Below are 26,989 nucleotides of genomic sequence, written 5' to 3'. Positions count from 1 at the left end.
TAAATTTACACAATTTGAGAGAAGCAATAATACATCCAGGCAAACTTCCAATATATAATATACATTTATACTAAGGTTTTAAAGGAAATAAAAAAAATAGTGTCTGTATCCAGCATGAACAAAAAAGTTTTAAAAGTAGCGAGATATCTAAATGACGTTACTTTCGTTGAAGCGAGAACAGTGGATGTGAGGCTTGAGCACAGTCACGTGACATGCAATCTAAGCTAGAGCGTTTGAAAAATGCAGAAAGAGTCAAACAATTAATTGATCGGATAACTAAATAACATTTTCAAATCTTAATCAAATTTGAGGAAAATAATTTTAAATATACAGTTATATTTAAATAAGGCTCATTTCACCTACTTTATTTAGTAATAATATACTTGACAGGCACGCACATGCACGCAAGTGCACCTATTTTTTTGTCTTTTAGTTTAAAAAATGAAATAGTCAATAAAAAGTTTGCAGATGTGCATGTTATGATGATTAGACTGAACTATCACGTTTTTACTAAACAAAGACAATTTTACAAGACATCTCGTCTGTTTTACGCAAAAACCATGACCAGCCGACAGTTTAAAGAAATATAGTATAACAAGCAAATTCCCCAAATTGTTTTTCCCTTTCGGACTCGTTGACGCAGTAACTAATGTTAATAACATTCCTAAACATCTGTTCGCAGAAGGCTATCGATTTGTTTCATTCGACGTTGAATCCTTTCATACCAACGTTCCAATCTCTCGCACAGTCAAAATCATTTTAGACAGCATTTACGATGAACACATAATTTCAACAACTTTAAAAAAGTCTACATTGAAAAACTCATCTTAGATTGCTCCATCAAAAATGTCTTTTCTTTTAATAACATTATTTTATGTCTTGTATTTAATAACAACACGACGGCGTTTCTATGGGTTCCTCATTAGGACCTGTCCTTGCTAATATAATTTTAACAAAATTTAAAAGTTAATAGCTTCCGATCTCATTAATGACGGTACAATAAAATTCTACAACCGTTATCAAACCCTCCAATATTTCTGCTGTCTTATTGAATTTTAATAGTTTTGATGCCAATCTCACATACATTTCACGATGGCATAATTCATTTTCTAGATATAAAAGTTTCGGTTGATGGAACTGACATTTACCGATAAGACACCCATACTGGTCTACTCACATTTCTCTAGCTTCGAACCTTTTTATGGAAATATTGCATGGGTAAAATCTCTTTACCACGGTGCCTTCAAAATTTGTAGCAATAAAACACTTTTCAACAATCAAACTGAAATAATGAAATCTTACATATCTTAAAACGGTTATACCAACAGCGTTAAAAAATTTTTTAAAAAAAAAACAAAAAGCCAAATACAATAATTATATTCCCAGTGACAACTGCACTTCTTTAGATGATAATCTACCTAAAATCAGGGTTCATATTCCTTATCTTGGCGTGCGTGGCGATTTCCTCTTAAAGTCCTCTTTTAAGAAAATACAAAGACATCTTTCTTAACCGGTGACATTTGTTACTATTTATGACACTAAAAAACTGCCGTATTTTGTCTCTAACAATGACAAACTTCCTTCACTTTCTCGCAGTAAACTTTTATACAAAATAACTTGCCCTGGCTGCGGTAAAACCTACATCGGTATGACACAAAGATGCCTGTCTGTACGACTCAGAGAACATGCAACCAGGCTCTCTTCTAGTGAATTTGGCTATCATTTCTCTGAGTGCGAAAACGCTCAATTCCTGGCGACTCTACAAAACCAGGTCTCACAACTCAATGATCTCCCTTCCCCTCCCAGAACCCCCTCTCCTATAGAAAACCTTGTATTCAACAACTATAAGATACTTCACTCAACCAAATCTAACAACTACCACATTCTTGCTTTTCTTGAAGTACTTCTCATCAAACATAACAAACCTTTTCTTCTCAACACGGGACTTAAGGCTAGCAAAGAATTACATCTCTTCTCTTGAAATATAATACACTTATTCTTCCATTCGGGTCGGCAGTTTCAATTCATCCTTTTGAAATACTACACCTCTTCCAACTCTGCCTTTGTAAATAAAACACTATTTAATTTCTTATGGGTACATCCGTTTACTTATTTCATGCGTTGTAAATATATATGTGTAGGTATGGTTTTAAATATCATTCTGTCTGAGGATGAATTTAAAATAAAGTCAAAAATTTATAGTTCACTTCTCGTCTTGTTTTGATTCACATTTGCAATCTCAAGATGTCTTGCTTCTTCGGAATTTGTTTTTTATTATATTTTTTATCAAATTGTCGACTGGTCATGGTTTTAAAGTCAAAGTTTGTTGTTTATTGTTTAATGCTGATATTTAAAACACATATGTACTCGTATGGACTCGTATGTCACTCGTATATGCTCGTATGTCATTCGTATGTACTCGTATGTACTCGTATGTACTCGTGTGGTGTTTTAGTCAGGATCAATAATAGTTTATAAATGATATTACATGATAGTAGTTGCTATCATGTAACAGTATAACATGCTTGCGATACGAGTTTCGTTTTTCACTTCTATACAATCTACATTTTAAGATTTCAATATTTATTAATTAACCTCATTGTTCAACAAACCAAAGTTTGGCGATGTAGTTCTTTACAAGAGTTTTGACACACTAAACAATGTGTCTTAATTAACGCCTTCAATTAATCTGAATGCTTTGTGACAGTGGAATTATATTTAAGGCAAAATTCTACATGTGGCAAAGCATTGGCATCGTAAATTTATTGTACCTGGTTTTTTAAATGCAATTTTTGATGCAACTGTTTCGGAGGAGTTTGTCAGAGTTATTGCATAAGACACAGTGAAGTATAATAATGTTATATCGCTTGTTTGAATGACGACAGTATTAATTAAAGCTTACGAGCACTTTGCAAAAAAGTTACGCCGTTTTACGCTGTGTTAGTAGTTAAGATGCTGCTTTGTCACACCTTTGTCAAGGAGCTCTTACCCGTACCAGTTAGTTTCTAGCCCCCTGAAGTTGATCGGTGCGCGCGCATGTCAACCGGAAATAGGGGTTAATAGACAAGGCATGGCATTGGATGGCGTGAAAATCGGAGATGCGATAAAGCTGGAAGTTTCATGCTATAAACAAAGTAACATTAGATCCGTTTCCTTTTCTCAATGGAAGGTAAAAACGGTAGAAAACAAGGTAATTGCATTTTATAGCTTATACTTTATCAAAAGGTTTACATTTTATCTCTTGAAACAAATGGAATTGAACGTAGACATTGATCAGGCATTAAGAATGAACAAATTGCCCTCGGAATCAGAAAAGAATGAAATAACTGTACGTCTAAGTCTGTTAGAAAATAAACTTTTAGACTGCTATGCTGAAGAAATTATTGCAATGATAAACGCTGAAGTAAATAAGAACTGCAACGGATACATGATTGATCACCCCCTCAACGCGAGCATGATTGTTTGACGATGGAGCATTACGAGCGTATGTTTTTGCATTTTGATGATGCCTTGGAAAATGTGTCCGAAGAGATTGTGATCAAAGATTTTATGAAAAGCATTAAAGATGTCAAACCACCCGTTAATGGACTTGAGATACTAAAATACACTTGTAGAGATTGGCTTAAAATATTTGTTTCAGATAAAATGAACAAACTTAAAAAACGAGTCATTCTACTTTTGTAAATTTTTATTAACACTGTTACATTAAAATCTTTACTGTCAATGTTCTGCATCAAACATGACGTCCTCGGTACACAGTTTTCTGAATGAATGAAATAAGAACCACTATATAAAATTGCTGCTTCCGTATGAAAGTTTATACTTCAAACATATATATATATATATATATACAAAGTGTATAACAATGTGCCCTCCCGGCTATCACCATAGTAAAATGGTGACTCCTGCACTTGGGACACAGGATGTACGGTTACACATTGTATGGATTGTATTGTAGAGTCACCACAGCGCTCAAACCTATATAGGTGAGCAATGCATAAAGTGAATGCGGTGAACGTCTCTTTATGAGACTCTCTACGCAATCCGAGAGCGCTCAAACTGCGCAAGCGCAGTGAGCGTAATATACAAAGTGTATAACAATGTGCCCTCCTGGCACATTGTTATATATGTGCCCTCCCGGCATATATATATATATATATATATATTGATGAGAAAAAGAAAATACACAAAAACTACAATTTCATCCCGACAAGCCTGTTTCGTGAAAAATTAGCAAGAAAATACTGGACAGAATTAACAGCAACATCATAAAAACAACCTCATACAACCAATGGAAAAACTCATCATCTGTGATCCAGTGGTTCAAATCTATCGAACACAAAAAAAACGTCACCTTCATATCCTTTGACATCGTAGACTTTTATCCATCCATTAATCAAGACCTACTAAACAAAGCACTGGATTTTGCCTCAACCTACGACAACATCACAAACGCCGAAAAAAACATCATTATACACGCTAAGAATTCATTCCTTATTCACAACAAACAACCCTGACAAAAGAAATATAACTCTACATTCGACGTCACAATGGGTAGCTTCGACGGAGCTGAGACATGCGAACTCGTAGGAAGCTACCTCCTTTCTCAACTACAAAACATCACAACAGACATAGGACTTTATCGAGACGACGGACTTGCCATTTCAAACACCACACCACGAGAAACAGAGAACATTAAAGATGAAATATGCCGGATATTCAACAACAATGGACTACGCATAACTATTGAAGCAAACAAAAAAATCATCAACTTCCTTGACATCACCTTCAATCTTAACAATTTTTCATATCGCCCTTACACAAAACCCAACTCTTCTCTGCAATACGTCCACAGCGAAAGCAACCATCCACCAACCATAACGAAGAACATACCCGACGCCATCAACAAACGTCTATCTTCACTATCATCCGACAAAGCATCATTTGACCAAATAACTGCACCATACCAAAAAGCACTCGACGAAAACGGATACCGATACACACTAAAATTCGACTCAGACGCTACTACCAAACGGAAAAACAGACTTCGACAAATTTACTTTGGTACAACCCTCCATTCAGCAAAAACGTCTACACGAACATCGGCCACAAATTCCTTTCATTAATCGACAAACACTTCCCCATAGACCATAAACTCACGAAAATATTCAACCGTAACACCATCAAACTCAGCTACAGCTGCATGAACAATATCGAAGAAATAATCAACAACCATAACAAACATATACTGAGAACATCAGACAAAACTAACGACAACACCGCGAACAAAAAGACACTTAAAAAAACATGCATCTGCCGACAAAAACAAAACTGCCCACTTAACGGAAACTGCCTGCAGTCATCCGTTGTTTACCAAGCTACTGTAAAACGCAAAGACAATAACACAACTGAGACGTACATTGGACTTACAGAAAACGAATTTAAGACTAGACATAGAAATCACACTGCCTCTTTCCGCCACAAAAAACTACGAAACTCGACCGAGCTCAGTAAGCACATTTGGACCCTTAAAGACAGCAATATCGACCACGACATCTCATGGAACATCATCACACACAGCAAACCATATAACAGCACCAGTAAAAGATGCAACCTTTGCCTCAAAGAAAAATTCTTCATCCTCTACCAACCATCCAAATCATCCCTCAATAAACGCAACGAACTTATTTCCTCTTGTCGCCATAGATCCAAAACACTCCTATGTAATTTGTAACCATACACCGTAATTAATACTCTAACTTCCGTCATCTAACTTGAAACTATACACCTTGATTAATACACTAACTTCCGTCATCATCTTGTATATATATTTAAGCATTTAAGTATTTTATTCATTAAATCCCCTGAAGAGTGAGCAATCACGAAACAGGCTTGTCGGGATGAAATTGTAGTTTTTGTGTATTTTCTTCTTATCATTATTTACGCTCTGCTCTCGGGCATCGAGCACTGTTTTATACGGAAAATCATAAATTATAAACTTCCTATATATATATATATGCAAAGCTCACCTTTATAGGTTTGAGCACTGTGGTGACTCTACAATACAATCCATACAATATGTAACTGTACGTCCTGTGTCCCAAGTGCAGGAGTCACCATTTTAATATGGTGATAGCCGGGAGGGCACATTGTATATACACTTTGTATATTACGCTCACTGCGCGTGCGTAGTTTGAGCACTGTCGGATTGTGTAGAGAGTCTCATATGGAGACGTTCACCGTGTTCGCGATATGCAAAGCTCACCTTTATAGGTTTGAGCACTGTGGTGACTCTACAATACAATCCATACAATGTGTAACTGTACGTCCTGTGTCCCAAGTGCAGGAGACACCATTTTAATATGGTGATAGCCGGGAGGGCACATTGTATATACACTTTGTATGTATATATATATTAAATCCCCTGAAGAGTGAGCAATCACGAAACAGGCTTGTCGGGATGAAATTGTAGTTTTTGTGTATTTTGTTCTTCTTATCAATATATATATATATATATATATATATATATATAGCTAAAAGCACGTGTAAATAAATATCCTCATTCTGATGAAGGCTCGAAGCAACGAGTCGAAAGCTCAATAAAAAATCAATTAAAATCCGGAGAAACTGTTATCTTTTATGTATTCAATGCCTGGATTACAAATTTTCAAACTTATATATATATATATATATATATGTGTGTGTGTGTGTGTGTGTGTGTGGTGGTATTGAGAAAATCACAAAAATACAGATTTATTTACTTTGATAAGAAGAAGAAAATGCACAAAAACGCTACTCGGAGTTTCACGCCGTAGGGCGATCTTTAACTGACAGATTATTTATTATTCGCTGACTATACATCGATTAAAAGGTGTTAAGTTTCATGACGGCATGCACTAAACTATATATATATATATATATATATATATATATTTGAAATTGTAACCCAGGCATATTATGATAATGATAAGGATTCTCTGGATTTGTTTTAAATTTTTTTATTATCCGACCCAAATCACTACCAGCAGAACATACCTACGATACCAACCACACATTTGACTGGACAAAAACACAACTTCTTGGACGCGCACAGACAAAACACGCACGAGAATTCAAAGAGGCATGGTACAGCAAAGACAACAACACAATTAACAGACATATTGACATCCCATCATCTATTCACAACTAAAGACAAAACCAAAACAACAAACTAATAACACAACGACTAAAATAAAACACTCGAATTTCATTAACGTAATCGATACACCCGAAACCATGACAACGCATCTTATACCATCCAATAATATCAACTCAACTACCAACCAACCAATCAGACGCTCCAAACGCCTACAAAAATCTTTGTAAATAATATATTGTCACATTCTGACGAAGGCTCGAAGCACCGAGTGGAAAGCTTAATAAAAAATTTAAAACAAATCCAGAGAATCCTTATCATTATCATATATATATATATATATATATATATATATAGGAAGTTTATAATTTATCATTTTCCGTATAAAACAGTGCTCGATGCCCGAGCAGAGCGTAAATATTAGTAAGGAGAAGAAAATACACACAAAGGGATGAAATTGTAGTTTTGTGTATTTTCTTCTTACTAATATTTACCAATATATATATATATATATATATACAAAGTGTATACACAATGTGCCCTCCCGGCTATCACCGCTTTAAAACAGTGACTCCTGCACTTGGGACACAGGACGTACGGTTACACATTGCATGGATTGTATTGTAGAGTCACCACAGTGCTCAAACCTATAAAGGTGAGCTTTGCATATCGCGAACACGGTGAACATCTCCATATGAGACTCTCTACACAATCCGACGACACAATCGGGATGAAATTGTAGTTTTTGTGTATTTTCTTTTTCTCATCAATATTTACGCTCTGCTCTTAAGCATCGAGCACTGTACTTACGGCGATTCAAATAAACAAAACTTCCTATATATATATATATATATATATATATATATATAAAGATAAAACGTTTCTCCGGATTTTAAATGATTTTTATTGAGCTTTCGACTCGTTGCTGAGCCTTCATCAGAATGAAAAATATTATTTACACGTGCTTTTAGCTTGAGACGTTTAGAGCGTCTAATTGGATGAGTGGGTGGATTAATGTGATTGGATGGAGTGAAATGCGTTGCCATGGGTTTTGTGTGTTGTTAATATGGTTGGTGTTAATAATATTGGTGTAGTGTTTGTTTTGGTGTTGTTTGTGTTTTTGTCCTTTTCTTTAGTTGTAGTATATGATGGGTATGTCGATATGTCTGTTTATTGTGTCGTTGTCTTCTGTACCAAGCTTCCTTAAATTCGCGTGCGTGTTTAGTCTGTGCGCGTCCGAGTACTTTAGTTTCTGTCCAGTCGAATGTGTGGTTGTTTCCGTGGGTATGTTCTGCCGGTAGTGAGTTCGATCTCGTCGTTTTATGGCGTTTTGTGTTCTGTGAGTCTTGTTTCACAAAAACGCCATAAAACGACGAGATCCGAACTCACTACCGGCAGAACATACCCACGGAAACAACCACACATTCGACTGGACAGAAACTAAAGTACTCGGACGCGCACAGACTAAACACGCACGCGAATTTAAGGAAGCTTGGTACAGTGAAGACAACGACACAATAAACAGACATATCGACATACCCATCATATACTCACAACTAAAGAAAAGGACAAAAACTACAAACAACACCAAAACTAAAACACTACACCCAATATTATTAACACCAACCATATTAACAACACACAAAACCCATGGCAACGCATTTCACTCCATCCAATCACATTAATCCACCCACTCATCCAATTAGACGCTCTAAACGTCTCCAAGCTAAAAACGTGTAAATAATATTTTTCATTCTGATGAAGGCTCGAAGCAACGAGTCGAAAGCTCAATAAAATCATTTAAAAATCCGGAGAAACGTTTTATCTTTTATATATTCAATGCCTGGATTACAAATTTTCAAACTTATATATATATATATATATGTTTGCATATATTTAATCTTTATATAATAGCACACAGTAAGGTGTAAACGCACCCATGAATTACAAACTTACATCAAAAATTGGTGAACAGCGGCATCGACACCAGCATCCGATACACTACATGAATGAAGGGTAAAAATCAATGTCATGAAACGCCACCTGAGATTAAAATATCTTTAAAGGCATACAAACCCACAAATTTTGCATTTGAATTTTCCCCGTGACTCCATCAACGAGGACAGATGAACAGTGTGCCCACATTTAGCTGTCGTGTAAAAATCACGACAGCGATTACATTTTTCTGTAAATGAGGAGATAACCTCTTTGTCAAGGTGCTACTTTAAACATTGGTGATGAACCGTATCCTTGTTTTTGGTTGAGATAATATTGTACGTAATGATTTCGTAGAGTCATATTTCTTATGTAAAATAAGACGAAGCTTGCTTTCTGAAATGAAGTGTATCTATCGACTTCCCTCGTTCAAATGCGATGGGGTTTCCTAACTCGTCCCTTAAGAGAATTTCGATGTCCCCAAAAGATTTTGTTTGCACGGGCAAGTATTGGATATTAGTGAATGTTCTTGAAACAATGTCTCCATATTTTCCTTGAATAGCAACTGCCTTTAGTAATTTTACATTGACGTCTCCAACAACTTGCGGTTGTACAATGTTGCAATACTCATACATCATGATGGATCCCTGCAAATCAGAAGCATGAGGGCTTTCGGTTGTTTTTGAAATCTCTACGTCTTTTCCGCCAAATCCGAGTAAGACCGACATTCGTTGATTAAATGATATTCTGTAACCCTGTGTTACATGCACTTTCATTTTTTCTGTTCGGGGTCAAAGCTCAATTTGATATTATCTTTTACTTCTTTGTCAAGAGTCTCATTAACTGATCGAAGGCTTTTTCATACAAGCCATAGTCGACAAATACTGGAGTAGGTAGACCTGTTTTGTAAGTTACATATACATATGTGTATCCAAACCTTTTTTCAACGTGTACCATGTATGAGGATATGTAATTGAATACAATCCTACTTCCCAATTACCATTTAAATTCACAACGTGTGGTAAATTTATGCGATAACCCGAAATCTTATTATCAGGAAATACAGAGAGAGATGCATTACTAGGTAATGTCAGATAGAAGTGTGTTCTTCTCATCGTTAAGGTATAATGTGAAATGAAAAAATCATGAAAACGATTACGTGTTATATATGTATTTCCGATTCCGGTAAACATGAATTAAATTTGTTAGAGTAATCAGACAACTTTACAAAATATTGTACATTGCCCCCTCTAGCACGGTTCTTAAGTATTTTTTCAATCTCATAAGCATTGTCTTTATTGAAGATTTTTCAGTCTGTATACAGGAGGCTTGCGCGGTATATTTAGACTTACAGTGAAAATTTCTTTTGAAAAATTCGGTAAATACCCCTTCTCAAACCTTCGTTTTATTTTACTTATTCGTACTTGGTCACCTATATCAAACTTATATTTTACATGCGTAGGTGTATTTAATTTGCTATCACCATATAAGTTTTGCAAAATTCTATCTTCATTTTCACTTGTAACGTTGATCGGTTTTTCCTTAATGCTGCGATGCAAGCTATGATTATAAGAATACAGTAGATCAGGAAGCATGTCAATGTATCTCATGGTTTTGTTTGCTGTGAAGTAGCGCCACATTTTAGTTTTCAGTGTACGTATCAAATGTTCAACGATGGATGCCTTCGTCTCATTAAATGTATTAAACAAGGTAACGTTTTCTTTTGCCAAAAGTTTCTTAAAGTCCCGATTAAAAAACCCCGAGCCTTGATCCGTTTGATTGTGTGTCGGTTTACGTCCTGATGACAAAATCTTTTTAAAAGCTTCTACCAACGATGATCCTGTTTTCTTTTTTAATGCAACAGCCATGCATATTTGGAAAAAATAATCGATACAGATAAGAAGATAGCGATAACTATCATTATACTTTTGCAAAGATTGCATGTCTGCCAAATCCAATTGCCACTGGTCGTCAATACCACTCACTACGACACAATTTTTTTTTCAAACATTCTTCGAATAGGTTTATGCAAAGAGTATGCGTCTTGTTGCATGAGCCATTGTTTAATTCTTTCACAACTAATGTCATATATTCCTTCTGCCTTTACATCAATCGTTCAACACCCACGTAGCTTCCTGGACGTTTTGGATTGAAGTATACACCAGCTAAGTACTGGTCAACGTTACTCATGACAATGTTCGCATGATAATAATTTTGAAATTAGATGCCAATTTCTTTTAACTACTCATTATCGATGGGTTCAATGCTTTCAGTTACAGGCAGTGTTTCTTCTATCGCATTATCTGTTGGAAGTCTAATTGCGGCGGGCCATAATTTTTAACCGTTTTACTTGTGTATCCTGCTTGCAAATGCCCCTCAAGATTAAGATCATTACATCCAAAACTTATTCCAAATCGAAACATTTTCTGACGGTTATGGTTTTTATCTCTTTTCAAATTCTCGCTATAGCCGTTACTCCCACAAACCCCCATACTTGCCTAGCGGCTAATCCTGGCCTCACAATGAAATGAACGCTATAACGTTTTGTCATTCGCCATTTTACGTTTTTGAAAGAGACATTTTTACTGATTTATGTAGTCCATTGATCACTTTGCTCTGTTGTCAAAGTCAATCATACTACAATCTCAAATACAGCAAAGTTGGCAGCTGGAATATTTGTTAAAATGATACAAATAGTCTCATACAGATGTTCTATACTTCAATTTACAAGCACAATCAACATAATCAAACAAATTTACAAAAAATGGTGTTCTAATTGTTTGTGTGTAAATTGACATAAGCTCATTTCACGGTGCTTTCCAGAGTTTTTCAAATTATATCTTTTGAGAAGATGATGGTCCACTGTACTTTAGAAACATGAAGGCTTCACATATTCCATTCCAGACATGTTCGCGATTGATTGTATTCACCGCTCGATTTGCAAAATTTAACAATCGATCTTCCTCAGTCAACATTTCCAAACAGTTTTGATGATCGGTCCAAGGTTCGAATACACTTGCATCTTTTTCAGCTCTTCGTAGCTCCTGAATTTTTTTACTTAAAAACTCGACATAAAGCAAACTGATAAGGTCACTGTGGCCGATATCTACGAATTCAACATTGTTGGCATATATCTGATTAAACAGGTGTGCCATAATGCCTTTTTATTTCCCACCACAGCCAACAAATGTTCAAAAGATACACAGCAATGGTCAATACGAATAACATTACCAAAATGACAGTTGAACTATGTAGTTTGAAGAAGGAACACACTCTGGTGTTAATATTCTTAATTAAAACATTAAGACCTTAATATGTTTCTTATATTAAAGTTGTTGAATATGTAGCTTAACAGATTCATATATTAAAGTTGTTGAATATGTAGCTTAACAGATTCATTAACAATAAACAATGCATGCATGTTTTGCCTCCCACCTACAATAAAAAAAAATATAAATCTGCAGGCACCACTGCCATTGACATCATACAAGATGTTATAAGTAGGAATATAAAACAAAGTTATGATTGTAGGAATTAAAAAAGAGGAAGTTTTTATAATTTACAGTTCCATATCTATTACTTGTTGAGCAAAATAAGCATGAGAAAATTAAGCTCACTACGTAGCTAAGATTTTAATTTGCCGATTCTTCTTTAATTAAAAAAAACTGTTAAAACTATTTTTGTTTCTTTATTCAAACATCAAGAAGTTTTACTACACCAAAGCATATAAAAATATTTTTAGCAAGATGTCATCTCTAAATATTAAGACTTTGTCTTTTTCGTTTTTTTATAACTCAAAAGACTAATTTCAAAATAATTAGAGCTGATGCAGATTTACTATTTCATATATGAAATCTCTTGAATCCCAAACTGCATACTACGTTTAGAGAACACAAAGTTGCATACTAGAGCACTGGGTAGCCAAAAACATTATCAATAGCGCTACAAAAATTATCTCGTGTTTACATTAATCTCGTTTAATCTTACTACATTATAAATGTCATCATTTCATACAAGTCAATGAGAAAAAAAGCACAAGATCATTGTTGTAGTCTTAAAAATGATCTCTATGCATTGGACTTATATGTTTTGTTTCAGCTCTCGAAGATAAAATTATTTCTTGTTCATGCTTGTTTATTTGTTTTAAAACCCATGTTAGCATGCTATTATCATTTTCACCTTCTTGCTTATACAGATAACAAATATACTTTTTTGTTATTTTTCTTATATATCTTTCTATCATACTTCTTTGGCTTAACAACTACTTAGCAGCCCAGCTTTATCTCTTTTTGAAGTCAGAATGCATAAAAGAATTTATTAATGTTGGAAAACAGCTGGAAGTAAATTTTAATTGATACTTTGTACGCAAAAAGCCTAAAAGCATATTCCAAATTTTCCTTTTGAATAAGTAGAACAGAACAATGATTAACCACTTAATGACAAATGAAAAAAATCACAAAATTCTTTCATTAGCGACATAATACACGAAAACACAATTTCACTACCGGCAGAACACACTTACGTAAATAATCATTTATTTGACTAAACAGAAACTAGAGTACTCTGATGCGCACAGATAAAACATTAACGCAAATTTAAAGAAGCTTGCTACAGTAAAGAGAACAATACAATAAAAAGACACATTTACATACCCGTCACATAATCACAACTAAAGAAAAAGGACAAAAGAACTACATGCAACGCCAAGACTACGACAACACACTCTAATAATATTAACACCAATCGTATTCACAATACACTAAAAACTATAACAATATGGATTGTATTGTAGGGTCACCACAGTGCTCAAACCTATAAAGGTGAGCTTTGCATATCGCGAACACGGTGAACATGTTATGATTTAACGTTTAAATGATTTAAGGTTTTATTGAGCTTTCGACTCGTTGCTTCGAGCCTCCATCAGAATGAGGATATTATTTATTTACACGTCCTTTTAGCTTGGAGACGTTTAGAACGTCTAATTGGATTAGTGGGTAGATTGATGTGATTGGATGGGGTGAAATGCATGGGTTTTGGTGTATTGTGAATATGATTGGTGTTAATAATATTAGAGTGTTGTGTTTTAGTTTTGGTGTTGTTTGTAGTTTTTTTGTTCTTTTTTCTTTAGTTGTGAGTGTATGAAGGGTATGTCGATATGTCTGTTTATTGTGTCGTTGTTTTTACTGTACCAAGCTTCTTTAAACTCGCGTGCGTGTTTAGTCGGTGCGTGTCCGAGTACTTTAGTTTCAATCCTGTCGAATGTGTGGTTGTTTCCGTGGGTATGTTCTGCCGGTAGTGAGTACGTTTTATGGCGTTTTTGTGTTTTGTGAATCTTGTTTCAATTTTCTTAGATGTTTGTTTCATGTATTGCTTTGATCAGTCTTTACATAGTATCAGGTAGATCGGGTCAGTTGTATCATGAATTGTTGTTTTGTCTTTATGTTTGGCGAAACATGATTTGAGTTTTTGTGTAAGTTTGTGGGCGACGTTAATATTAAATGGTCGAAAAAGTCTGGCAGTAATTTCTGATGTTCCGTTTACGTATGGTAGTGTGACAATTTTTAGTGTTTCGTCCGGTTTTTGTTGCTTTCGTCGGTTTGTGTTTTGTTTTGTATTTTGTATATAGTTTTGTTTATAAAGTTTCTAGGGTAATTGTTTTTAATATATGTGGAGTATAAGTAATTGCGTTCTGTTTTTTTGGCTTCTTCGGTGTTACAATCATTGTTTATTCTGTTAAAAAGTGTTCGAATGCAGCTTACTTTGTGCTGTGATAGATGATTGCTGTTGAAATCGAGTATTTGGTCTGTGTGGCTGGTTTTGCGGTATACTTGTGTGTTTAGTTTACCGTCATCTGTTCTGGCAGGATGTCGAGGAAGGTAAGTTGTTTGTCGTGCTCTTCGTCTTTAGTAAAGGTGATGTTCTTTGTGGTATTGTTTATGGTGTGTAGGATTTGTTCAGTTTTGTCTTTCTTGACTATGGCAAAGATGTCGTCGACATATCTTTTCCATAGTCTGATGTTTGTGCTGTTTGTGACTGATTGTGTTTCGAGATGTTGCATGACAGCTTCTGCGAGGAAGGTGGATAGTGGTGACCCCATTGGTGTGCCTGAAATTTGTCTGTAGTATGTTTTTTTTAAAGTGAATTCAGTGGAAGGTTGAGTAAGTCTAGGATGTAATTTTTGTCTAGTTGTGTTGTAGCTTGCCAAGTTTTGTCGTTTGTGAGTAGTTCGTTTGTCATTTGTTTGGCTATGTCTAATGGTATGGATGTGAAGAGCGATGTCACGTGGAAGGTTATCATGATTTTGTCTGGTCGTTGTTTAATGTTTTCAATACTGGTGAGGAAATTGGTGGCATTTCTGATGGTGTGAGGTGAATTTTTGACTTATGGATACAAAATGTTATAATAGTCCGTGATCTGTGACCGATTTTCTTTCATTCCCGTTGGACACCTCAACAAAGGTCGTGAAAAGTTCAAGACAAAACGATTTTTACATGTCTAACACAATTTCATTTCTTTTCATCTCCAAAAAGCTGCAGTTTTATTGCTACATTACATTGAAATTTTAAAATTTGTAGCTCATTACAATTCCGGAATCCGCCATTATTCTCCAAGAAACTTCATGTAATTTATACTTTGTGTGCTCGTGCCGGACCTATAAAAGAGCTATTCCACTCGGTTGAATTGACAACCTGAGTAAGATTGTTAAAAAAATGAATATTTGACACGTGCATTAGGTTGGATTTAAGAAATTTTCGCGAAGGTGATATTTTGAAAGTTATAAGAGTATTGTGCAAGACAAGGCGCTCTTTTTCTAAAGGTGCATTGTCACGCAGTTGCAACTGCTAGCGAGTAAGGATAGGGACGAGTTTCTTTCAATTTTTAGACTTGTAGACATTCTAGCTATTTCATATGCTTTTCATTACTGAGAAAGTTTATTGCATTGTTAAATAAAACAGAAAAAAAAACAAATTCATTCTTCATGTGGTGAGCTTCTGGTATTTTTTCATATGCTACCTTCGATACAGTCGACAGAGTAGTCTAAAGCTGCGCACATATTAAAGGCATTACGCCAACATAAAAGCTCAAGCCAACGCTAGTCGTCATTCAAGGGCGGTGACAGCGCGCGCTTTTTCTAAAGGTCTGCCTCGAATTCGTCGTCCATGTCATCGTCCTAAAACTCCGCTTCCTCATTATCATTGTCGTCATCAATATCTACATTCGTGCATGCAGTACAAGAGCATACATCTGTGTACTTCACTCCTGCTTTATTACATGAACAACGTTGTGAGTTTCAGCCAGCCTTACATCCACAATTAACATTATCAAGTATGGAATCCGGCCCCGGGGGAACGGTCATCCATACGATTTACAGTTTCCCGTCAATTGTTTGCCACCCATTTACATCCGGAGGAGGAATATCCATTTGAGGTTGTAAACAGGAACGCCAAATCGCCGCTTGGTAGTTTGACCGAGGAATATGTTGAAGCAGACTGTCACAAGTTGGTGGTAGTTGCTCATCTGAACATTTTCCAGCCTTGAACAATGAGAACGGACATTTGTTGACGTCCTCAGAATTCTTGTCACCCAACAATAAGCGAACAAATCTATTTAGTTGAAACACAAGTTATTCTGACGGGGGAATGCCCTTCCTAAGGAACAAAATGAGTTCAAATATTTGTGGTTACGTAGAAGAATGTTACATGCTGTATTTTTGCCCTTTCCATAAAAAGAACTGGTGCTGTCACATCCTTATAAGAAAATTTTGAAAATATTGATTACAGTATACTATTCTTTCACATATTGTCATTGTAACAAAGGAAACGTAATGACAACATTGGTGTTAAAGAATTACCAGTGAAGGCATGGAAACCTAGCAAGCCTTGACTAAGATTTTCCTCACTTTCTTCTACAATAGTTTGTATAGAAATCAAGCGGAAGTTATTTCCCGTTCCAGTCATGAAGAATATTTCTTTGTTAATAATTCGTTGTATGGCGATCGACAACACAAAAACGTCTGTATCTGGGCTTTTGATTATGATTCTTTTGTTGGTTTCTTTAGCATGATTTTCATGTAGTATGAGCCGAATTTCAGCTTTCTCGTGATTACACTCCAATTCATACATTTCACTGCATTCTACTATATCCTCATCTGATCTAGCTCGATAGCATTTCTCCTTCGACGTTACATACAACGATGACAGATGTCCAAGACAAAATGATACGTAATTGCCCCAGTGCTCACAAAGAAACTGGATCAATGAATCTTTGTTTTCGCCCAGAGCAAGAAACTTTTTCCACTGCTTTTGAACATGTTGGTTTTTGTCGAATACACGAATTTCTGAATTCCAGTGTTTTCGGATCTTCTGCTCCTTTCCGATTCCTTGATACTTGTGGGAAGGTATCTATCCGCAACAAAGTCAACTCTTGTTGCCTTCCAGTCTTTGGCCATCTTTAATACGTTATTAAAAATTGCATCGCAAAATTCTCCAAACGTTTTCCATTTGCTCTTCATTGTTTGGATAAGAGCCATGGCATCGACAATGAATGCATTGTTATCACAGTGTTCACCATCAAATTTGCACGTGAGGTAGTCACCTATACAGTAAACATCGTAAGAAATTCCTGCATGAATACGAAGACCAATCACAATACAAATCGAATCAAGACAAGAATTTTCGAAAATGTCTCACACTGCAACAACAACTTTTTTTAGCAAGTTAAACTAGCCTATTTGAATCATGAAACCAAATTTGAGGTGTACTAGATTCTGGGGATTCCTTGTAAATCCTACTTGTCGAGACAATAACAGAAGTCCAACACTAATAAAGCTAACAAAGAGAATCGTTATTTGTACCTTCAAAAATTTCAAATAGCTTGGATTTGGTTGTTTTAACAAGACTTCCAGAAGTGGTTGCCAAGGAAAGCGGGTACGTGCCAAGACTGTACGACAAAACATTTGCAATGTCAATTTCACGGGTCTTAGCTATCATAAATAGCCGAGCAAATAGGTCTCTGTTCATTTTTAAATTGATTTCTTTCCCTTTGCTGGTTGAAACAATTGAGCGTTTCTGACACAAGAGATCTGAAATCTTGTTACGGGTGAACTTTGCAAAAATGTCCGGTTTTGTACTCAAAAGATTATCTCGTGCAAATTTAATAAACTGCTCCTCCCTCATTTTTCTGCCCCCAGGAGTTTATCTGCAATCTCATCTTCCACCACCAAGCCACTGGGCAAACCAACCAAATTTTCTTCCTCAGCATCAAACGGATTGTTCATGCTCAACACTGCAGACATTACATCCTTTAGTAATTTTTCATTAAAGGACATTGGCAACGAAAATTTTTTTTCATGCGTTTATCATAGATAGCTATGGAGTACTTAATTTCGTGTTTTCGTGTCTCTTTTGAATTTTGCTGTTGAGAAAATTTGACATAAAGTTGAATCCTTATCCGCCATTTTGGAAAAAAGCCTTATGCTAAATTATGCCGGAATACATTACTGACGTCATTGGCTGGTATCCACTGAATGACACAATATAAAATATTAGTATTATAATAATATATAGCACATTTGTTCACTGGAATTTTAAAACAAAAATAACAGTCGGCGGTTGTTAAGATTAACAAAAGTTGTGTAGTTTATCACGCTTATATACTTTTCCAATATTTAGTCGTTATAAGACGTAGAAACGTTTATTTTAGCAGATCTTACAACTAGGCTTTTGCGACATACCAAGTGTGAGCCCAGACAACAATAAGCGTGTTTTGTATACTGAACATTTCGTGCAATAGAAATATTTCGTTTTCCCATATTACAAACCTGTGACCAACAAAAGAGTTATACGTTTCGTTTTCCGTAATGTTTTACGTGCGTGTTTGCGTGCACAGTGTACTAGTACACTTTTCGATTAACTTTATAACTTATGAATGAATACAAGCTTTGGGTGGATCACTCATGCATTTTGCTTTTGTGCAGTTGGTGACAAACCTTCGACAATGATATGGCATCGCAATTGCGGATCATAACAAAGAACATCAAAGAGCGTCTGTCTAAGACTTTAAATTTACGATCTTTCGTGATAACATCAAACGAAAAATTCCCTAATACGCTTGTTAGATTGATGACATGAACGTTAAGTACACACCAAAGATATCCGTAGCATTAGAGTTAACGGAATAGGTGCGTCTGTTTCCGAGGATGGGAGTTAGCTTTTACGAACACGCCGCACGGATTTTTTTCACGATACATTGGCTATAAAAGCTGATGCACAATGAAATGCTGCCCATAATTAGAAAGGTATATTTCAGTTTAGATTACTTTTTAAACATGTATTGCCCGGTGTACGGTTGCAACAGCGACTTCAAAGAAAAAAGGAGAATGATATTCATTTCTTTCGGTTCCCACATGGAAAATCAGAAGCACAGCAGAAGAGAAGAAAACTATGGATTGATTTTTGCAAAAGGAAATCATTCGAGCCATTGGCGAACAGCAGAATTTGCTCGCTCCATTTTGCAGAGGACGCGTACGAAACAGGGTGTACAAAAGAATTTCTTCATCAAATAAAATGCGAGGAATCATTTCGAGTAAGATAAAAGAGCAATGCTGTGCCAACCTTAAACAAACCATTATATGTAACCCCATCAAACAAGCGACTTTTGTCCGAAAAAAGGCAACGTAAAAAGGTGATTTTTTACAAGAAAACTTCTTTCATATGACGACCATGCTTACAATTATTAATTACATTTTACACAGGACATTACAGAACTTTCAGCAGATAGCGAAACCCCTATGACAGAAGAATCATCTAGTGAAAACGAAGAACCAGAAAATGAAGAAAATGAAAATTCAAATGTTGTCAGCATTTCGCAATTGGTGTTTTCCAATTCACGAGAAAGGTCCACACAAACACAAAAGAAATTTGCGACAAAATCAGTAAAAACACAGACACTGATAACATCAAGCTCGGCCACTTTTCAAGAAAAATGTCTTTTTAGTAGTTTGACTGCCACAACTTCGTCTTGCTCCAGAATACCAGCAATCGAGAATGAGGACATTGCCAGTTCTGCACCCGGTTATAGCAAGGATGCCACAGATTTTGTGCCATCTGCAGCAGTAGAGGTTGATAGTGAGAGCACGGGAAGTGCCACGTCATGTCTGGATCCTGGTTTTATGGATAGCGATGCTGAACTTTCAAACTTGTCATCGCCCAAAAACAGTGATGAAAGTAGCTAAGAAGTAGTTAGCTCTAAAGAACAAGTCTTAATAGAAGGAAAACCGCCTGAAAAGCAGATGAAATTTTTTGTGTTCGAGGATGCAATTGTAGATGTTTTCGGTCACTCATGTCGGTGTCATGCGAAATGCATTGTAGCAATTGAAAAGCGAATTGGTTCCTCTTACAATATTAGCGTATCCTGCACGGCTAAACTTAAACATTCTCTTACATGGGCAACTGGACCATTGCTATTCAAAATGCCAGTATTTCATTTACTATTAGCATCTGCAATTCTTGCAAACAGGCATGGAATCTTCCAAGGCTCTTCGGCTGCTTAATGTGCTTAAAACTCCTAATCTGAAGCAGCGAGAGTGGTCAAGTATATTAAAAAGTTAAGTAATTCCTTCAATATATGAAGTTTGGGGAGCGGAACAATCTGCAAGATTGAAGAATCTAGACGATGAATCAATTGCTATTGCATCTGATATGCGGGTCGATAGTCCTGGTCATAGTGGGCTTTTGGGATCAGGAAGTACTTTGGACATGAAAAGAAACATTATTTTAGATACACAAGTAGTGAAGGTATTACCCTGATAATTCTATTAAGTTTTTTGGAATTCCTTTGTTAGCAATTTAAAGTTATTTACAGAATTAGATAAAATTCAGATAATGTTAATATTTTGTTTTGCAGTCAACTGAAGTAAAAAATTCAAACGCGATGGAACTTGAATCGTTAAAAAGGCAACTTAAATACTTGGAAGACAATGGGTCTAAAGTGAACAAGCTGGTGATAGACCGCCATGTCCAAGTATCTGCTTCCATGGCAAAAGAGAAACCAGAAGTAGATCATGCATATGATGTCTGGCAAGTGGCAAAAGTTATATATATTAATGTATGTGTATTTTTAATTTAAAATCTCTGGCACAAAAGTATACAAAATTCTATGATATTGAAAAGTAAGTCTGTTATTAAGTAAAGTAAGTTTTTCCAACAATCTCGAATACACTTTAGGGGACAAAAAGAAACTGGTGAAAGTGGCAAAGATGAAGAAATACAAACATATTCAGCCATGGATTAGGGTATGCATTTCATGCATGTAAATGCCTAGCATGTATGTGTTCCTGCAGGAATCGTCATTGCACTATGACAAAAGCCTCGAGGGCACATTGTGATTCATATTGTATATATATATATATATATTTATGTAAGTTTGAAAATTTTTAATTTATTATTAATATATATATGTTCATTTTTTCATTAACTGAATAGTCAATTATCAACCATATATATTGGGTTGGCAACTCAAGTGAAACTCCAGATGAGAGGGAAGAAAAGTGGCGCAGTATTCTCAATTACATTGTTAATATTCATGAGCATGATGGTCACAAGCTATTTACAAAATGCCTTCACGACACAATTGATAGAGCTGGCTCAAAAAAGGTTGAGTAGACAGAATAGACTAGAATTTAGAAGTTTAATTGATGCCTCAAAATTTTTATACTCATCTATATAACAGGGTCAGCTGCTCATAAAAAATTAGAGGAGATGTTGACAAGGCCTCGACTAATTGCAGCAATTCGAAAGTTATCCAAGTATCACCAGACATCAGGCTTAGAAGCCAAACATGCTTTGGATAATATGCTTGCCTCAAAGAATACTTATCATTCATATCACTCATTAAGTGCAAGGTATGTTATTTAAAAATCCACTTAAAATTTGCAATGCACTTCAAATATCTTAAAGAGGATAAAATAAGGACATTTCAATATTGAAGAAAGTTATCATAAATTCGGATTTTTTAACTTTCTGTATTAATAAAGTCTGTACTGTTCAAACTTGCACTACAATTGGAACAGCAACAGACCACAAGCAAAAACTGCAGATGGAAACTTGAGATGGGCAATTACCTATCCAAAATCTTTCAAAGGAGAAAAAGCTGTTGCAAAACCTTTGAAGGAAAAACCCACCTATGATATGAATGATATCACTCAATAACAAATAAAGCAAGAAAATTTCATGATATAAAAAATAGTAGTATTATCGAAAGGCTAATAGATTTTGGTGATAGTTTCTCTAGAGTACTAAATAATTATCCTATTTAGGATATGTGCAGTTAATATTGAATGAAGTTGTAAAACTAAGAAGCCAGTACTCGACTTTGAAGAAGGCCAAAGCACATGCAGATATGATGCTACCTCCTGAACCACAATCGATAGATAATGTTTCCAGTTTTCTGTCTTATATTTCTGAAGAACGTATTGAATAAGAAACGTGAGATACAGCTGTAAGTGAGAAACTGTATGTGAGTAAAGAAACTTCCGGATAAAAAGCTATCTGAGAAAACAGCAAATTGAACATTAGAGACTTTTTATTATTTGTACGAATGTCATTATTTTTAGGGGCATTTTTAAATTTTCTTTTTGTTTGAGTGTTATGAGAGAAATATAGTTTTGCATATTTTAGTTAATCACTGCTTTTTAATTTGGTTTTTTTGTATTACCGTTCATACTGTTCTTTTGGCTATTGTTTTTTTCAAAGAATATCATTGATGTTATGCAATAAAAATTATTGAACGTAAAGAGTCTGGCAATAAACAAAAGAAAATGACGGACAAAGAACGTATTACATTGATTAGCTCCTTTAATCTAGAGTCCTCTATTGGGATCCCAATAGAAGGCTTTGCTTGTGTTTTCATTTCTTGCTCTAAGCTATTTTTACTCAAATTCACCATGAATATGACAGTGAAGGAGTTTCATCTTTAAATAAATTGAACTTAGCAACAATCTATGGTTCGTTTTAATTCAACATCAATTATAAAGAAGTGAGGAGTGTCATATCACGAGCTTTATCATCTTCATTAATTTAACACACCATCTCACACACCAAAAAAATGTTGATGATACATACATTTGCATTACGAAAATCTGCTAGAGTTCCTTTTCAAGGAAAGGTAAGAACCATTTCCCATAATTATCGGTTAATATCTTTCTCAAATTTTCCAGTTTGCCAGCAAATCTAGTTTTTTTCCACCAATAAACTATAATCTCATGTTCTTTCAAAAACTTTTTTCAAAGTTGGTGGATCAGAAGAGACATATCGAACAAAGTTATTACTAACACCATTTTTTTGGCGAACTTGTAGATACTTGGTACTTACAGTGTCATAGTGATGCCATCGTACCTGGATCCTCTGCTCTTTTACAACAGACTTTTTTTTCTTCGCTCCGCTTGAATGGTCATTAGAATTTCTATTTCAAGTTTGGTCGTGCTATCTAAATTTTTCTGTGTTCACTCACTGTAAAAACAATACATTTCTAAAGAAACGAATAATGATAATGATCTAAAGTTTACATAGCACGACCAAATTTGAGGGCTGACTACGAATTTTGTCAATATTTTAAACAGTACAACATCAGTAATATTTTTATTTGATTATATTAAATTGAGTACTAAGATCTAAAGTAATAAACAAAAAGCAAATCGAAATTAATCGCGAGTTCGAAACAAACAATCCTAGGTGGCCGTTGCCTCAAATTTCCGCCTCTGAACGATAGTGTAGAGAGTAAAACACTTCAAAGGACATTTTACAACAAAAATCCAAATTTCGAAATAAAAGCGAGATTTGACAACTACATGTCAGTATTTTCCATCTAAAGATGATAAGGGATTACTTAAGGGGGAAATACATGCTGTAGCACAGGGGTCTCCAAACTACGGCCCGCGGGCCAGATGCGGCCCGTTGGGCCTCTCAATCCGGCCCGCAGAGACACTTAAGAAAGCCAATTTCACCACTCACATTGAGAAAACTGAACAGACTAATTGTGATTTTGTTATGATATTACACTTGGTTGAAATTTAACCTTTAAATTTTGAATAAATATTTTCTTAACTAATGAAGCTTGTGTTATGTACTTCGTTTTATTAAAATATTCGCTCTTTGACCAGCGTTATATGATTCATCGGCCCTCAACAAGCTGGATGAAAGTCATGTGGTCCTCTAGGTGTAAAGTTTGGAGACCCCTGCTGTAGCATATTCACACAGATTTCTTTTAATCTCACAAGGAACTTTTCTTTTTTCTAACACTTCAATATACAAGTATTCCAGTTTACCTCACAGTTTGGGGGATCCAGAATTATGGCAACCACAATTAAGCGAATCATGGTTGGATCAAGTGGACCTGCAAACACTCGAAGATATAAACAAGTGTTATACATATTGCTGTAATATGTTTCCTATTGTTTCTCTATAATAGAAAGAATATCCCCATTTAGAGTACAGTATAAAGGCCGACTATGCACCTGTTTTGTTTGTGCTCTTTTTCCGAGTGGACCAGGAAGAAAGAAAGCGTCAGATGCCTGGGTTACTGGAGTTCGATCATGGGATAAGATGAGAAGCGTGGGTAAAGATAAAAAAGGAAAGATGCAGAAGCATTTCTCTTCCAAATCCCACAAAATTGCTTTGAGTGAATTGGCACATTTTGCCTGCAATATGAAAAACGTCGATGTAATGTTGGAAAAGAAGTTAAGAGAAATAAGAATACAGGAAGAAGAAAACAATTTGCGATACCAATAAGCCATAAAGATCCTTTTAGACATCGCAAGAACATTGGCACGACAACAGCTAGCTATCAGAGGGCATGATGAAAGGCACGAGGGAAACTTCATCGAAATAACAAATCTTGTTGCTAGGCAGAACCCTAGACTTCAGTCATGGCTGTCAGACAAGAGCATGAAACCTTATTCAGTAAAATACATATCACCTATTTCACAAAATGAGTTTATTAGGCTTTTGGCTAAAGATATAAGGAATCACATCGTAAAAGATATCGTTTCATCTAAAATACACTCAGTCATGGCCGACACGTCTCCTAAAAATTCAAATACGGACCGCCTCGTAGTGGCAGTGCGCTACGTTGACAAAAACAACGTGCCAAACGAGAGAATACTGGAGATGAAAGAAACAAAGAATAAAACAGGTGAAGGCCAAGCAAAAGAGATTCTTGATTCCCTTAAATCACGATTACCTATTTGTCACGATGGGTTAGTGTATCAGTCTTACGACTACACGGCTTCAATGTCTGAGACTTTTAATGGAGTTCAACAACATTTGCAGGAAATGGTTGGACGCAACATTCCATACATCCTATGTCAAGGCCATAGGAATGTGTCAAATGCACAGTATTAAACATTGCCGTACAAATTACTTAGTATCTTTTTAAGTATTTCTAAGACTAGTCTCTGCGTTGAATAATTTTTCAATTTTATGTTTTTAGATTAAACACTTTCAATGAGCATTGCTCAAAGGCCTCTACATTTTTTGAGATGTATAGCTTGCTCGAAGATATATATTTTTTTTTCAGCAGAAGTTGTAAACGGTTTTATGTTGCAAGAACATATGGAAATAATTGAAAATGCTCTTAAATTGCGCAATCTCTCAAAGACGAGATGGGTGTATAGAAGTGAATCAATTGAAGCGGTATAGAGATTTTTTGAAGCCATACGAAATGCCTTAGCGGACATAGCAAAAGTTGACAACAACTCATTAAACAGAACCAAAGCAAACTCGCTCTGTAAGAAAATGGTCAAGTTTGAGCTTGTTTTTGCCAGGGGCGGATCTAGGATTTTTCAAAGAGCAATACAAAATGTATGTTCATGAAGTTTATCATGAGAAAGACCAAGATCCTGACAGTACAGATGCAGAAGCCAGAGCTCAATATCCTTGATGGTCTTCAACTGATTGATGCAATTCTTAGATCACAGGAAAGAATACGGAACACTGAACCTGAATTGAATGATCAAATAGATGCGAGTTTTGAGTTTGCGAAGACTCTGGGCTCCAATCCCGAGGAAGCGTTTGCTAGAAAGAGTAATAAAAGATAAAGCAGACGTTTGGATGACAACCCTGAGACTTTGGCAATTATGTCACTAAAACCTAACTATCGAAAATGCATGATTGAGGTCCTCGATTCCCTCATCAGAGAATATAGAGATAACATAAAAAGTTGTTTGCAAAAAATAAAACCCTTAGCTTTTTATCATTTAGCCTCCACTGACTAAACCAAATTTTGAACAAAATGATAAGGTTACCGAACCTTTTCCTCCATCAATTAGCGTAGATTGTATGCCACTGTTTGCAGATCTGAAGATTTTTGTTAACTTTTTAAATTAGACAGAAGAAGAATGTAAGACAGTCCACGATGCCGGAAAAATAAAGAAATTTTCCCAAACGTTTATTAATGCTACAAAATTCTGTTTACTGCTCCAGTAGGCAGTAAGTGTGACTGATATTGAAAGATCAATCAGCAAAATGAAAATTTGTCAAGAACTATTTGCGCTCAACAATGAAAGGTGAAAGGCTGGAAGAACTCATTGTCTTCTCAACCGAGAAGGATTTAACAGATACAATTCATGTGGATGTAGTACTCTAAAATCTTGGCCATCCAAAAAAACCCGTAAACTCAGAATAAAATTTAAGTAAGAAGCAACACCTCAAGATTACGTTGAGATGATTCTCACTTAAGACTTTTGATATTAGAACAAATATACATTGTTTTATATTTCAAAAACAGGTTTTGTAATAATGTATGTGTTAGAAACCTAGTCTTCAATAAGATTTACTAATAAACCACGCATGCAATTATAGAAATGATTATAATTTGCTAGCCATAATGATTTAAGGGGTTTTCGTGGGCAACGCCCTTTGCAGG

The 26,989-nt window shown here is 35.5% G+C and overlaps 1 long non-coding RNA gene across 1 annotated transcript; it reads left to right on the top strand.

The window, feature by feature from the left end:
• LOC124458201 lies at positions 1–25,529 on the top strand. The gene is made up of 3 exons (XR_006953071.1): positions 1–75; positions 18,637–18,643; positions 25,518–25,529. It is a non-coding gene; the product is annotated as an uncharacterized LOC124458201 (long non-coding RNA).
• Positions 25,530–26,989: the final 1,460 nt, after the last annotated feature.

The sequence above is a fragment of the Xenia sp. Carnegie-2017 genome, unplaced genomic scaffold (assembly GCF_021976095.1).
Source record: "Xenia sp. Carnegie-2017 unplaced genomic scaffold, XeniaSp_v1 HiC_scaffold_6, whole genome shotgun sequence".
Lineage (NCBI taxonomy): Eukaryota > Metazoa > Cnidaria > Anthozoa > Malacalcyonacea > Xeniidae > Xenia > Xenia sp. Carnegie-2017.
The sequence above is the reverse complement of the archived record's forward strand: the minus strand, read 5'-3'. Positions and strand labels throughout refer to the sequence as shown.